The sequence below is a fragment of the Balaenoptera borealis genome (genome assembly GCF_965194805.1).
Source record: "Balaenoptera borealis genome assembly, chromosome: 1".
NCBI classification, from domain to species: Eukaryota; Metazoa; Chordata; class Mammalia; order Artiodactyla; family Balaenopteridae; genus Balaenoptera; species Balaenoptera borealis.
The window spans coordinates 89,480,459-89,496,674 of NC_138860.1; positions in this window are offsets into that span (position 1 = coordinate 89,480,459).

Genomic DNA, 16,216 nt, shown 5'->3' on the forward strand with positions numbered 1-16,216 from the left:
TTTCCTTAATTTCTCTTTCAGATTTTTCATCATTAGTGTATAGGAATGCAAGAGATTTCTGTGCATTAATTTTGTATCCTGCTACTTTGCCAAATTCATTGATTAGCTCTAGTAGTTTTCTGGTAGCATCTTGAGGATTCTCTATGTATAGTATCATGTCATCTGCAAACAGTGACAGCTTTACTTCTTTTCCAATTTGGATTCCTTTTATTTCTTTTTCTTCTCTGATTGCTGTGGCTAAAACTTCCAAAACTATGTTGAATAATAGCGGTGAGAGTGGGCAACCTTGTCTTGTTCCTGATCTTAGAGGAAATGATTTCAGTTTTTCACCATTGAGAACGATGTTGGCTGTGGGTTTGTCATATATGGCCTTTATTATGTTAAGTTCCCTGTATGCCTACTTTCTGGAGGGTTTTTATCATAAATGGGTGTTGAATTTTGTTGAAAGCTTTTTCTGCATCTATTGAGATGATCATATGTTTTTCTCCTTCAATTTGTTAATATGGTTTATCACATTGATTGATTTGCATATATTGAAGAATCCTTGCATTCCTGAGATAAACCCCGCTTGATCATGGTGTATGATCCTTTTAATATGCTGTTGGATTCTGTTTGCTAGTATTCAGTTGAGGATCTTTGCATCTATGTTCATCAGTGATATTCGCCTGTAGTTCTCTTTCTTTGTGACATCTTTGTCTGGTTTTGATATCAGGGTGATGGTGGCCTTGTAGAATGAGTTTGGGAGTGTTCCTCCCTCTGCAATATTTTGGAAGAGTTTGAGAAGGATAGGTGTTAGCTCTTCTCTAAATGTTTGATAGAATTCGCCTGTGAAGCCATCTGGTCCTGGGCTTTTGTTTGTTGGAAGATTTTTAATCACAGTCTCAATTTCAGTGCTTGTGATTGGTCTGTTTATATTTTCTATTTCTTCCTGGTTCAGTCTCAGAAGGTTGTGCTTTTCTAAGAATTTGTCCATTTCTTCCAGGTTGTCCATTTTATTGGCATATAGTTGCTTGTAGTAATCTCTCATGATCCTTTGTATTTCTGCAGTGTCAGTTGTTACTTCTCCTTTTTCATTTCTAATTCTATTGATTTGAGTCTTCTCCCTTTTTTTCTTGATAAGTCTGGCTAATGGTTTATCAATTTTGTTTATCTTCTCAAAGAACCAGCTTTTGGTTTTATTGATCTTTGCTATTGTTTCCTTCATTCCTCTTTCATTTATTTCTGATCTGATCTTTATGATTTCTTTCCTTCTGCTAATTTTGGGGGTTTTTTGTTCTTCTTTCTCTAATTGCTTTAGGTGTAAGGTTAGGTTGTTTATTTGAGATGTTTCTTGTTTCTTGAGGTAGGATTGTATTGCTATAAACTTCCCTCTTAGAACTGCTTTTGCTGCAGCCCATAGGTTTTGGTTCATCGTGTTTTCATTGTCATTTGTTTCTAGGTATTTTTTGATTTCCTCTTTGATTTCTGCAGTGATCTCTTGGTTATTTAGTAGTGTATTGTTTAGCCTCCATGTGTTTGTATTTTTTACAGATTTTTTTCCTGTAATTGATATCCAGTCTCATAGCGTTGTGGTTGGAAAAGATACTTGATATGATTTGGTTTTCTTAAATTTACCAAGGCTTGATTTGTGACCCAAGTTATGATCTATCCTGGAGAATGTTCCATAAGCACTTGAGAAGAAAGTGTATTCTGTTGTTTTTGTATGGAAAGTCCTATAAATATCAATTAAGTCCATCTTGTTTAAGTATCATTTAAAGCTTGTGTTTCCTTATTTATTTTCATTTTGGATGATCTGTCCATTGGTGAAAGTGGGGTGTTAAAGTCCCCTACTATGATTCTGTTACTGTCGATTTCCCCTTTTATGGCTGTTAGCATGTGTCTTATGTACTGAGGTGCTCCTGTGTTGGGTGCATAAATATTTATAATTGTTATATCTGCTTCTTGGATTGATCCCTTGATCATTATGTAGTGTCCTTTGTCTCTTGTAATAGTCTTTATTTTAAAGTCTATTTTGTCTGATATGAGAATTGCTACTCCAGCTTTCTTTTGATTTCCATTTGCAAGGAATATCTTTTTCCACCCCCTCACTTTCAGGCTGTATGTGTCCCTAGGTCTGAAGTGGGTCTCTTGTAGATAGCATATATATGGGTCTTGTTTTTGTGTCCATTCAGTCAGTCTATGTCTTTTGGTTGGAGCATTTAATACATTTACATTTAAGGTAGTTATCGATATGTATGTTCCTATTATCATTTTCTTAATTGTTTTGGGTTTGTTATTGTAGGTCTTTTCCTTCTCCTGTGTTTCCTGCCTAGAGAAGTTCCTTTAGCATTTGTTGTAAAGCTGGTTTGGTGGTGCTGAATTCTCTTAGCTTTTGTTTCTCTGTAAAGGTTTAGATTTCTCCTTTGAATCTGAATGAGATCCTTGCTCGGTAGAGTAACCTTGGTTGTAGGTCTTTCCCTTTCATCACTTTAAATATGTCCTGCCACTCCCTTCTGGCTTGCAGAGTTTCCACTGAAAGATCAGCTGTTAACCTTATGGGGATTCCCTTGTATGTTATTTGTCATTTTTCCCTTGTTGCTTTTAATATTTTCTCTTTGTATTTAATTTTTGATAGTTTAATTAATGTGTCTTGGTGTGTTTCTCCTTTGATTTATCCTGTATGGGACTCTCTGAGCTTCCTGGACTTGATTGACTATTTCCTTTCCCATATGAGGGAAGTTTTCAACTATAATCTCTTCAAATATTTTCTCATTCCCTTTCTTTTTCTCTTTCTTCTGGGACCCCTATAATTTGAATGTTGGTGCATTTAATACTGTCCCAGAGGTCTCTGAGACTGTCCTCAATTGTTTACATTTTTTCTTTATTCTGCTCTGTGGTAGTTATTTCCACTATTTTATCTTCCAGGTCACTTATCCATTCTTCTTCTGCCTCAGTTATTCTGCTATTGATTCCTTCTAGAGAATTTTTGATTTCATTTATTGTGTTGTTCATCATTGTTTGCTCTTTAGTTCTTCTAGGTCCTTGTTAAATGTTTCTTTTATTTTCTCCATTCTATTTCCAAGATTTTGAATCATCTTTACCAACATTACTCTGAACTCTTTTTCAGGTAGACTGCCTATTTCCTCTTCATTTGTTTGTTGTGGTGGGTTTTTACCTTGCTCCTTCATCTGCTGTGTGTTTCTCTGTCTTCTCATTTTGCTTAATTTACTGTGTTTAGGGTCTCCTTTTCACAGGCTGAAGGTTTGTAGTTCCTGTTGTTTTTGGTGTCTGCCCCCAGTGGGTAAGTTTGGTTCAGTGGGTTGTGTAGGCTTCCTGGTGGAGGGGACTGGTGCCTGTGTTCTGGTGGATGAGGCTGGATCTTGTCGTTCTGGTGGGCAGGATCGCGTCCGGTGGTGTGTTTTGGGGTGTCTGTGACCTTATTATGATTTTAGGAAGCCTCTCTGCTAATGGGTGGGGTTGTGTTCCTGTCTTGCTAGTTGTTTGGCATGGGGTGTCCAGCACTGTAGCTTGCTGGTCGTTGAGTGGAGCTGGGTCTTAGCATTGAGATGGAGATCTCTGGGAGAGCTTTTGCCATTTGATATTACGTGGAGCCAGGAGGTCTCTGGTGGACCAAGTCCTGAACTTGGCTCTCCCACTGAGGTGACTTTTCAATCCTACTATAAAAGTACTGAAAGTATTTTGGTAGAGTGAAGTACAAAAAAACCCAAGTTTGTGATGTAAAGGAATAAATGAAATCGGAATTCTCTTCTGCTCCTAGAAATATGAGGACTCTCCGCCTGTTCTGGGGGTTCCTGTTCTTTTGGAAGCCCTCAGCTGGTCTTTAGCAGCAATGATGACATAAAGGAAAATTACATTCTGATGCAGAATTCAGCCCCTTCATCTTTCTCCTGTCTCTACAGCATGAAGCTAGGGGCCCATAGAGGATCTAATATCAAAAGGAAGAGGGTAATACCACTACATGGAGAAAAAAAATAATTACCAAATTTCCTGAATAGTACACAGCTTTTAAAAAAAGAAGAAGCTGAGCGCTTTGATAGCTTGGCCCTTGGTCTGCCCGTGAATGCCTTAAGGATTATATCATCAGACTGACTCCAGCAGCCCGTGCTATTGTTTCGAAGGAGGAAACAGCGAAGAAGGGGTGGGGGGAAGAAAAGGGGATGGCTGGGAGCAGGGCTGCACCTTGGGGAGGGGAGAGTTCGATTTTGAAAGTGCAGTTATCAGATGTTAATGGTAGTGAGGCTAGAAAGACAAATTGAACAATTTCTCAGCGTCTGTGGGAAAGAGGTTTCTCGAGGCCATTTCTCCTTTTCTTGGGGGATTAACGTAAACGTTTGGATTCAATAACTTTTCTACCACAGATGACATTAGCTCAGCAGAGAGAGAAAGCGACCTAAAGTTGCCCAGAAATGCTGTTGCTGAAAACCATCACCTGGTGGCAGTCTTGTGACTTAAATTTCCTCTGCCTCACTCTAGTACGGATTTTACTAATTTTTCCCCTCGACGTGCTCAGATTCTTTATCCGAGGTTGAGGAGTGAGAAAAAAGGGCAATGAGGGAGACAGCTTAGGAAGTGAGCATTGCACCCTCCTCAGACAGGAGGTAATTCCACGAGAAGGTGCAGAAGAGTCACAACAGTTTTCCTTTGGTTCCTTGAAATGGAAAGGCCTCAGAAGCTGAGGACACGGCGGGGCGGGGGCGCAGACAGCGGGTCCTGGGATGCTAACGACCTCAGCGCGGACGGCGAGGGCGAAAGACCCGGGATTCGGGGCATTTCCCGAGACCCCCCCCCACCCCAGAGCCCGCACCTGCGCCCCTGCCCCGCCTCGCCGGGCTAGCCCCTCGGGTTCCGAGACCCCCGGCTCCCGCCCACAACTGCGCGGGGACTCGTTAGCAAAGGGAGGAGCGGGGCGCGGACCCTGCGAGGTGCTCGCGGACTCCAACCGTGGAAACACCGGCTCCGGCCCCCAGGCCTGCCCTGAAGTTGAGCTGCGGCCACAGAAGTCAGAAGTTACCATTCACAAGCGAGTGCGCTCCTGGGTTCGCTCCGGGGGCGTTTCTCGGCCCGAACTGGCCATCCGCAGCCGGCCCCCCGGGACGCAGAGCCGGCCCAGGTCGCCCGCCTCCCGCCAGGGCCGGGCCGGGGGCCGCAGGCGGCGGGGCGAGATCCAGGCTCACCGGCCGCACCCTTCGCAGTCGGGGCACAAAACTGTCTGCAACCTTCGTGCTGTGCGCGACGCAAGGGGGTTAATGTCTTAGCATCAAGAGCCCCTAAGACCTTCCTGCGCCAGAGGGTAAAGCCCGTGAAAGGGAAGCGGAGCGCGGCCTCCCGCGGGCCGCGGGCCAGCGCCTGGGCCTAGGGGGCTTGTCCCTCTGTGTGCAGGGGCTGGGGCGGCCCGAGAGCAGGCTGAGCACGAGCGCAGTCGGCCGTGCGGGCCGCGAGAGTGTGAAATAAAAGCCCAGGGCAACGAGCCCGAAACAAAGCCAGACTCCCGCTCCACAAAACCGCGGCGGGGATTCGGGGTTTATGAGCGAGGACTTCCTCCAGGCTTTACCTCCTTCCCCCGCGGGCCCACCGTGCAGTAGAAGGGGGCACGTTTCCTGAGGGACAAAATGTCAGGCCGGGAACTCGGAGCAAATGGGCTCCGCGAGCGCTGGGGCCTCGGCTTTCACCACGAGCCGGCTCCGAGGCCCCCTCCGGCCCAGGCCCCATGCCGGGCCTCGCGGCGCCAACTGGCCGGTCGGGGCCCCCCTGCCGGCTCCACGGAATTCACCGCGTGGGCCCATTTCTCTGGAAGTTGTGCCCTGCGGGGCAGACCCTTGTTGGGAAAGAGGGAGAGGCAGTCTCTTTTCAAAATCGGGGGTGGGGGGGGTGAAAGCTCCAAACGGCATTTTTTTTTTTCTCCTGATGAAGACGGAGAAGAGGGCAATGCCGGGTTAAGGTAGATTAGGAGCTGCAGCCCTCCCCATCTCTAGCTCCTAGAAATAAGGCGGGGGTGCCTTTTTGCCCCCTCGCGGACTGCCGTACACGCCCTCGCTGCCCGCTCGCTTGGGGGGGGGGAGGGATCGGTGCGCGGCGGGGCTGGGTGGGGGGCGCTAGGAAACCTCCCGAGGGGTCACAGGGCGCCGGGGCGCCCGGATCCAAGTTCCTCGAGGTCCCTGCGCGTGTGAAACCCGGGGTAGCGTCCGGTACAAGTGGCCCGCGGGACCGAGAGGCTCAGTGGGATGCAGAGCAGGCTTCCTAGAGGGTCCTGGTCGGGAGCTCGGTGCGGCCGCTCCCCCCTCCCCTTTTTCCTTTTTTTTTTCCCCCAAGCTCCGCGCTGCGGCTTCCCTCCTGGAACAAAGGCAGGCGCAGCAGCCTGGCCTGCGTCTGAATATCGCAGATACGCCGGAGTCGAGGAAGCCTCCACTCTCCCCCGCGACGGGGAGAAAGCGCAGAGCAGCTAAGGGCACCGCCCGCTTCCTGCGCCGAGCGGCCGGGGCCGGACTCTTCCCGCCTGGCTCCGGCGCCGGTGGAAGTCCGGGCCCGCAGGCAGCCTCGCTGCCTCTCCCAACCGGCCCGCACCACTGCCCCTGAACCCGGGCCGGGGAGGGAAGCTCGTGGCCAGGACTCCTTCTGGGTGGTAGCCGCCCGGCTCGGTCATTTAGCGATCCGACGTCTCAGGGGTGTGCGCGTGTCTCACCTGTACAGGTGCAGTGGAAGTGATTGTGCGCGTTTAATTCCGAGTCTACATTTCCAAAATCTAGATGGCAAAATAAGAGCGATGTTCAGAAAAGGAAAAGCCGTTTATTTCACTTGTTTAGGGTGAAAGTGAAAATGTTTTCAGCTTGATGGGGCTGGATGTTTTTCTCCGTTGTCTACTTCACTAGACATAGGTAAGGCCAATGGACATTTAGGGAGGTCGTGTGCAGTTTACACTGTCCTCCGAATCCGTGAAAGGAAAAGCTCGGTTCACAGTACCTTCACCTCCCTACCTTCGCTTTGGGGGAATTGTACCCGCCTCGGCCGTTGGTGCGGCGTATGCTTGAACGCAGCAGCATCTGGACTAGTTCCTGTGGCGTACGGTTCCCACCCCCGCCTTTGACCCCAGTCCCTCCAGCAGCATTATTTTCTACTGCGGCTTGCGGCCAGCTTTTCTATTTTGGGTTCATCTTACCTTCCTCTCCACCCCTTTGTCACACTCTTCCCCAGTGGGACCCCCACCCCCGAAAAAAGGCACTTGTAGACAGAATCCGTACACTGGTATCTCTCTGCTTGGCTTGGATCATAGAATTCAAAGTCACAGCCTAGGAATATGCTTGTACGTGCAAATACCTACGCCAAGGCTGCTGAGCCTCATTCACCAGCTCCGTTAGATATGCTCAGAGGGTCTGAGCATTGATACCAAGGAGTGTAAATCTGATTTTTACCGACTATGCCATGAAGTCATGAGCCACTGGCCCATTTATTGCTGCCCTTTCAGGATAGTGTTTGCTGGGCTGGTCACACACCGATAAAGCAGATAAGGTGATAAGAACTTACGGAAAAGATTGTTAAAAAGCTAAGTGATATTTTGAGCCTACTTGTAGAGTTTCTGAATTTGGGAAGTAGGGAAAACTGAAGGCACTCTTCTCCCATTTTGCTTTTTTTGTAGGTATGATTATACGCTGTGTAAATGAATTTGTATAGTAATGTGTGTATTTGTGTATACATGTGTTTGGGTGTGTGAGCGTGCTATTGAAGTGTGCACCTGTGGAAATTACCCTAAATCAGTCTCTCCTTCATTTCAATGGCATATGCATTGAGAAGAATTTCTTTGGTTTCAGGGTTTGTGATTCCCAAGCCCCTTAGACCGCTCCTCGCTCCTCGAAGGAGAACAGGCTTTAGGAATGGAAAGCATTATTTAAAAGGTGTTTAGCATACTCTGCTTCTCAGCATTTCCCCCCAAGGTAGTAGGACTGGAAGTTGGAGCTCACCCTCTTCCACAACTGCACAGGAGGAAAAGTGTGAACTCCGAGGGTGCCAGCAGACTGGTTACCACCTCTGGGATTGACCCAAAGTGTGTGTGTCCTGGAGTCTGAGCCCCATCACTCTGATTGTTGAGCTGAAACTCTCACAAACCTTCCGTGAAGCCTGATCAGAGTTTGCTGGATGAATTTGTACTCAGACACATGCATTTTTACAAAGGAGAGCATAGTAAAATGCCCTGCACACTGTAAACATTCAATGATATTTTTGCTGAGTGAATGAATGAACTCGTGAATAATTATTCTTTTCAAGTTAAGGTTTTGCTTTTTTTTTTAACTAAATGAGCTTGTATATGTGTATGTAGTACATATGTGACAAAGAATTGTGTCACATATCCCAGAATGTAGGATAACTTTTTTTGGTATTTGCCTCTTTTCCCTTCCAGTTCTCCTGAGCAGTCCCCTTCCCCGTGTCCCTGCCTGAGGCACAGGTCTCTGCAACCAGTTGGTAAACTTATCCGACCCCCACCAAAGCCTGTCAGTCAACCAGTAAAATCAATTGCATTACTTTGGTCACATCCTTACTTCCCTTACAGGTCACACTCATGTTTCTATAAAGGTTCTTTGACTGATTTCACCCCGCACACACCCACATTCCTTTATACCCTCTCTAGATGGTATACTGCTTGGGTTTCACAGGCCTGCAGACAGACCGGTCGTCCCTGTTAACCCACCCAGGCTCAGTCAGCATTTTCACAGACTGGCTGAAGTTCTCAGGAAAGCTTGGGGTCTTCATTTGGGAGAGGATTGTCAGTTCCAGTAAGGGTAGAAAAAAGCCACTGTTCCCAATCTGGCTGGGGCTAGTCTAATGTTCTGGGTTTGTTTTACAAAAACATGTATTTCATCACAATGGTGTGTGACTCCAGCTATTACAAACCTGGTACCTCGGAGAAGAGAGTCCAGTGGGTCACACCCTTCCCCTCTGGTAGACCCCGAGTCCTCATCCCTCTGAGGGAGTCAGAGGATCCTCTTCTGTGCCCCAGCCAGCCTGCTACCACCTAGAGGGTGCGGATACCCTCTTCTTCCCACTGCCCCTAGACCCCTTCAGAGGGATAGCAGGCTGGAAGGAGCAGCCAACCGGTGCCCTAGTCACCACAGGGGAGGCAAGGAGCTAATTTCTGACCCCGCTGAACAGAAATAGTCTGCCCCAGCCTGAAAGACCCAGGAAAACAAGGACAAAGACTCTTCCCATTCCCTTTCCCCTTCCTCATCTCCCACCTCTCTCCTCATACTCCCCCTAGCCTTTGGGAGTCCAGGAGGTCCTTGAAGGGAGCTGTTTCTAAAGGCTTTGCCCCCAGGGCAGCTGCCTGCTTCTTCAGGAAGGAGTGGGGGACAGGGGCAGGAAAGGAGTAATTTTAAAGCTCCTCTAAAGCCGAACTGCCAGAGAAACTGTGGCAGCTCTTTGGGACAACCTGGAATGTTTCAGACCCACTCCCAGCCCCTCAGGAGCGACAGTATCCCTTCTTTAAATGAGATGACAGCAATCAGGGCTCAGCGGAGTGGAGGAAGAGGGGCGCTATAGAAGTGGAGGGGAGTCTAACTTGTTTCTATCCTGAACAGCTAGAAAAATGTCAGACTGAGGTTGCATCTGGAGCAGCTCTGTGGTGAATAGGTTCCAGGAACAGGCCTGACCCAGAGCACTGTTCTCCCAATGAGGCCTTGGATTTGGGGCAGGACACTTGTGATCTCCCCTTTCCTCACATGTCTGCCCCACCCACATCAGAGACTAAGGCCCAAGGGGAGTTTGCTATTTGCTAGCACTTTACAGTTTATAAAGAATGAGAGTGGTGACAACCCAAAGGCTAGTCAGGGACCTCTGCAGCCTGCTGCCTGCCGCCTTCTTGAAGTTCTCCAGGGGCTGCTTTCTGAACCGCCTTTAAAAATCGAAACCAAACCCCAACTCAACAGTGTTGAATCAGCTGCTCACTCTACCTGACCTGCCCCCATGTGATCTACAGCCGTGATCGCTAACGGTCACCTAGGGACAAATTAAGGAATTGAAAATGCTGAGCTTGAGAAGCCAAATTCCTTACACTATCTGGGGTCGTTAATCACCCGGCAGAAACCAGCCCCGGCAAGCAGGAAAAGTAGCTAGAGGGACAGAAAGACAGTGTGGGTCTGGGCGCTGGTGTTCAAGGGGCTCAGGTGGCGGGATTCAAACGTAGATGTGCACGCGTGTCGGATGTGCTGGGAATGGGCGCCCCAGTTGACGCGTCTCGGGAAAACCGTAACGCTCTTTTAGGCTGCCCCAATCATCCTAATTTTACAAATGGGAAATGTGGACTTGGTAATCTAGAGACTTGTACAAGGTTAGGTCACGACTCATCGGCCCAATGAGCCGGGTCTGCGCCCACACGCGGCTGTTTCCTGAGAGAAGGCTGACGATGTTTTCCCCCGGTGTGGTGAGAAGAGTAGAAGATTTGCGTTCGGAGAGTCCCTCTTAGGAATCCACCTCCAAAGGTGGGGTGGGGTTAAGGGTAGTGCACGCTGAGGGAAGGCGTGTGCCAGGAAAAGTGGGATTCGAGACTGGAAGAGATAGGAGAGCATGTGTTCTGATGGTGGAAGGTGTAACTTCTCTGCAGGAAAGGAAGGGGAAGCTTCACCACCCGCCACCCTCCGGGGTGGGAGTGGTTACAAGTTCAATATCTGGAAAGCCTGGCGCTCGAAATCGGCTATTGGGCACCGTGTCTTGCAAGCAACAAGTGCCCTGGCTCTCCCAGAAGCCCGGCGCTGCCTGACTCTGGCCCCTTGCCCACCCGGAGCCCAGGAGGCCAGGCCTGGACGCCCCGTTCTCCCCGGGCCTCGACGCCGGGTGTTCAGCTCTCCGACTGCAGCGTGGGGAAGCACTGAGGTGCTGCGGCCTTCCCTCCTTGCGGGGCCCGGGGTGGTGGAGGGCTCGTGTCACACAGCCCAGCAGGCAGGCTCTGGGCACTGGGCTCCTCCAGGGCCAGCCCAGGCCCGCTCTCCTTAACCTCTCAGTTATCCACTCTCCTGTGTGGCCCCATAATTATAGGGAAAATGTGTTTAGTAAAGCTCTTCAGACAATGGAAAGTTCCGAGGTTTCCTGGGCGTTGTGTTCCGGAGGCGGGGCCGGGGCCCGCTGACGGCGGTTTCCCCAGCCCTGTCCCCCCCCCCCCCTTCTCTGCCCCCCTTAGACACGGGGCAGCAGAAAGAGGCGGCCAGCCTACTCCTGCCCTTCGGCCGGACGAGCCACGGCTGCCGCGCCGCCACCTCTGCACCTGCCTGGCTGAGGTGAGATGCCCGGCGCGAGGTCAGGGCGGTGCGCACAGGCCCGCGCAGAGCTGCTCAAGCCGCCGGGGGCGAGGACTTCGAGTGACGGGCGGGAGAAGGGAGTGCGAGGCGGGTGGAATCACCCCCAAGGGAGCGGGAAGAACAAGAATTTTTATGTGACCTGGTAACGGGTCCTAACTTTGCCACTCAGGAGCCTAGAAAAAGTCAACGAAGTTTTAGGGACCTTGGTTTTCTCAGCGAGAAATGAGAATAACACCGTGTTGCCCACCCACCCGGGGCGGGGGGGATGACGGTTCTCTTTTCTGAGATGCGGTCCCTCGGGCGGCTGGGGAGACACGGAACCCAGAGCTGGAGAGAGCAGGCGCGCTCTGGGCTGTTTGAACCCTTCCTGCCCTGGCACGAAAATCTGAAATTTAAAACATCAGAGATGGCCGTGCAGGAACAACGGAAGTCAAGTGCAATCGAGGTGATATTGCACTCTTGGTCTTTCCAGGAAAGGGGAGACTTTGGCGGTTTGGGAGAAGCCGAGTCTCCCGGCCTGCCCCCAGGGCCCGCCCCAAAGGGCGCAGGGAGCCCAGTGGGCACGTGGCTGTGCCCCTACGCTTCTTGCTTGGGAACCAGGTCCCGCAGACGCGAGAGAATAAACCCTCTGCCGCTTGGCTGCACAATAACCGTGCAGCAAAAGCGGAGAGACGGTCGGCCCCTCCCAGGGACTCAGCCCAACCCGGATTCAGCTTCCTTGGCCGCCCAAACTCCCAAGCCCTGGGGACCCGCGGTGCACCCCGCGCGCCTTGCGGCGCGGGAACCCGGACCACACTTCCGAGCCGTCCGCGTAGCGGGCGCCAACCCCACGCTTCGCTTAGGGAAAGCGCTTGGGCCCGAGGGAGCTCCAGTCGAATCGACCAGGCCTGCGTAGTCTCCCAGTTGGTCTGTCACAAAGAAACAAATCCACAGTCAAGATCCTCGCTACTCTCTGCCCGGAGAGCCTGGGATTGACCCGGGTACCCCGAATAATCCGAATCCTATCCTAGTTCACTCCAGTCCTTCCGGCAGAGCAGAGGCGACCTGCAGCCAGAGCGCAGAGGAGGTAGCTACTTGAGTAGGGACAAGGCGATTTGGTGGTGTCTCCGCGGTTTACTCGGATATTTGGTGACCCGACGTCCTGTCGGTGATTAGCCACCCTCGCCCTCCCGCTCATCACACCCCCACGTGCTGTTCGGAGTCAGTGTCTTGGCAGGAGCCTCAGGGCTCTGATTCTAGCGCGGGCGTGGAGATGGTCAAGGAGGGGCTTCTCCGCGTGCCCAGGACCAGCTTACCCGATACCCCGCTGGGCACCCCTCAAAGTTGAAGGGGCAGAGAATTTCAAGTACACTGGTCAAAATTCACTCTTGAGAACACTTTGAAGTTGGGTATCTGTGACTGCGCCACTCTCCCTCCCCCAACTCCCCGCTCGGCCAGATGCACCAGAAAGCGGTGCTTTGATCTTGCAAAGCAGCAATTTATATTTCTTTAATTTTTTTTTCTGTTAAAAGATGATTGGACCCGGGAGAAAATAATGTAATTCCGCGGGCGCAGGGCTGAGGAGAGTCTTTCTGGGCCGGGCCAGGGCTGGGCCCGAGGCGCCAGGCACACATCTGTTCGCTCGGCTTTGCAGCGCATTCCTCTCCGCCAGAGTTTCTTCTTCCCCTCCTCGGCGGACCGGTCCCTGTGACTCACCCCAGGCGGGCAGCTGGGCTTTATTTGTCTTCGACCTAGAGATGCTGAGAGAGAAGCTGCGTGGGGGGGGGGGGGGTGCTGTCGGAAAAGCTAAGACGGAGGCTCCACTTAGGTGACTTGAATTCGGAGGGAGGGGAGGAGGAGCTCAGAGAGAAAAAAGCACCTCCTGCCTTCCAGGGGAGAACTCGGTGCCCGCTGCCCTCCACCCTCTTCCCTGCCAGGAAAGGAGTGGGGGCAGCTGCAGACTCAGTGGGTGGAGGGCCAATACCGATCCGTTCCCATAGGTCTTTCCCGCCATGGGGATTTACTGAAATAAAACCGACACGCATGCAACCTTTCCCGGCATTTTGCCTAATAACTTCAAACTGGATTAAGATTCGGGAGAATATTCAACTACTGAAAGCGCCAATCAAACGCCACGGCGGGCTTCCCACCAACTCCCCCCATCCTCACACGCAGCTGGAGAGCCCTCCCTCCTCTGGGCAGACCTGGCCAAACTCCCGAAGCTCTAGTGTCTGCCTGGGGTCTCTGACTGCATGGGGTCCTCAGCCCTTTCTCCCCATAACTGCGCTCTCTGTACTCTACCTGAAATCTCTTCTCTTCCCTCTCTCTGGTCCCAGGAGACTCTCTATCCGGTACTTGAGGAAGAGGTGTGTGTGTGTTTTTTTGGGGGGGGTCACCCTGCCCTTCAATCTGCAAGCTGGTCCTGCTAGCTTCCCTCTCTCTGGTCCAGGTTCTCTGCAGGAGTCTGGTTTAAGAACCCTTACCTGTGGGCTTCAAAACCTAGGCCACCAGGGCTCTGCAGTGCATGGTGTGCTTGCTGGAAAGACTGATTTTCCAGGCCCCTTCCCTAATTCTCTGCCCCAACTCACCCCAAATCCTACCTTGTGAAGATGGGTCAGGGTGCAGGACCCTGATTTTATGCCCAGACCACTACTGGGGCTAGGTTTTCAGAAGCTGAAGCAGTCCTAGCCTCTTTCTTTCCGTTTTTTCTTTCCCTTTGCTTTCTTTTTCCTTTTCTTTCCTTTTGTTATTTTTCCTTTCCTTTCTCTTTTTCTTCTTTAAGTTTTATCTTTTCCTTCTATCCTTCCTTTCCCTCTCATGTTTCTCTGGCTTTTACTTTATCCAGCCTCTCTGTCTTAAAAGCCCCAGTCCATGTTTTTCAGGCTCTAAGGAGGCCAACGGCCCACTGGGACTGCTACACCCAGATAGAGCCTGTAGGGGGTTGGCATGAGAAACTGGGAGCACGACAGAAGCTAACCATCTGGAGGGCTCAGGAGAGGGGCCTGCTGGGTCCTCCTTGTACACACCTTTCCTCTCACTTGCTTGACCAACACTCCCACTCACCCACCTTTCTGCCCACAGTCTTCCCCACAAGATACATGGGAGCTCAGCTTCCAGTTATCATGTAAAAGTTCAGGGAAAATAGATGGAAAGACGGCTAGGAGTTTTCCCAGGCAGGTAGGAGAGTGGCCAGGCCAGCTTGTTGGGTGGAAAAATGCTTCTGTGGCATCGAGGGAAACTCCCTGCTGGGTGGGACATGGGTAAAGATTACTGGTGAGGGCAGGAGGGAGGTTAAGGAACAGGGAGAGCTCAAGCCTTGTGTCATACGCACACCAAGGAAACCAGCACAACACTCCATTGCCTGCACAGGAGTTTTAAAGCAGTGTTTGCTCAGAGCAAGTTCGCCAGCGAGACTGGATTTGCCATCAGGGGGAGAGAAAAAAAATAGCCCAAGAAGAGAGGCCGCCAACATTCCACCGAGAAACTGAAATTGGGAAAAGGGGAGAAGGAGGAGGGAAGGTCTTCTTGCGTTTCACCCACTTCCCTCTCTCTGGGTCCCGCAGGAAATGGTCGGCTGGGTCTTCCTAGGGACTGTCTTCCCCCACAGCTCCCTTAGCACCTGCAGCCCCAGTTCCCCAGGCCAGCCTTATGCTGGGAGTGGGAGGGAGGACCTAGGCCTGCAGCCTGGACGAGGCGAGGTGGCTGAAGCCACAGGCACTGAAAAATATGACCCAACTCAGTTTGAGCCGCCTGGGAGCTCAAAGGTCACAAGGGACTTCCGGGGCACCACTGCTGATGTGAGGACTCATGGGGAGTTGGTGTCTCCTGCCCAGCACGGGTAGCCCTCCTTGGGCACCGAAGACCTCTGCTTTACTCCCCTCTCTCGTCAAATTAAGCCAAAAGCTTTCTCTCCCAAACTGAGGTTTTTCTTGGGAACTCTGGAGTTCTGGCCCCAAGAGCCTAGGAGGTTTCCCTCTCTGTCCCCGCTTCCCTGACAAATCTGATTTCTGAGTCCTCAGTTATTCTGAGGAATAAATGACTGATACCAATCAGTGCTCAAGCCACAAGACCTGTTCCTTATCTGCATTTCATCTGGATCTGAGCCTTAGAAATAACGACTACAATATACGGAGGACCTCGATCACCTCGGAGTTGAGCCCTGTGAATGTGTGTATGGCAGACGGCAGGACGGAGGGAAATTCAGTTTGGAGACATTTGAGGGACCACCATAGGGAGCAGAATTTCTCTAGTGACCATGGAGTTCTGGAGATGGCTCCCACGCTGGATTAACACACCCTGTGCTCACCCAGTCTGAGGGCACAGCCGGTCTTCATGGCACTGGCTACCGTCCACGATGGATGGCGTGGACAGGTTCCACTGGAGAAAGACAGACGCTTGGAACTGAGTTGGGGGCTCCAAGGTTGCCTCCTAATCGCTCAGTTACCAGCCCAGAAGTGGGTGGAGGATCGGCAGTCTAGAGACTACTTGGGCGGGCGGGCGGGCGGGAGGAGGGGGGCCGCGCAGGCAGGAAACCATTAAGGGGTAGGTGGTTGGGGGCTTGAACCAAAAAAGGGTTGGAGCCAGGAAAACCAACACTTTAGTAAAGCAGCCCAGACTGATTTGGGAGGCGCCGGGAGAGCTGGCCCGGGGCTGGCAAGTCTGCCCCGGCAAAGGCCGGCTTGAGGCTGGTACCGTGGAGCCACCGGAGCCTAACCTGAGTTTGGCAGCTTGACCTTAGTTGACTGAGCCCTGCTAGGGGCGACAGCTTTCCGGTTCTGCTCAGCACCAGGCGCGCCTCCTGCCCTTTTATCTCCTTGCTGGAAAGGATGCTGCTCTCTAGTCAGGAAGGCCTCCTAATTGAATTTCAAATGAGAGTATATACTTTTTTTTTGACCAGTAGAAGACAATTCCATCAAAGTCCCTTTCTTGAACCTACCCCCACCCCCGAGTCGCAGGAAGAG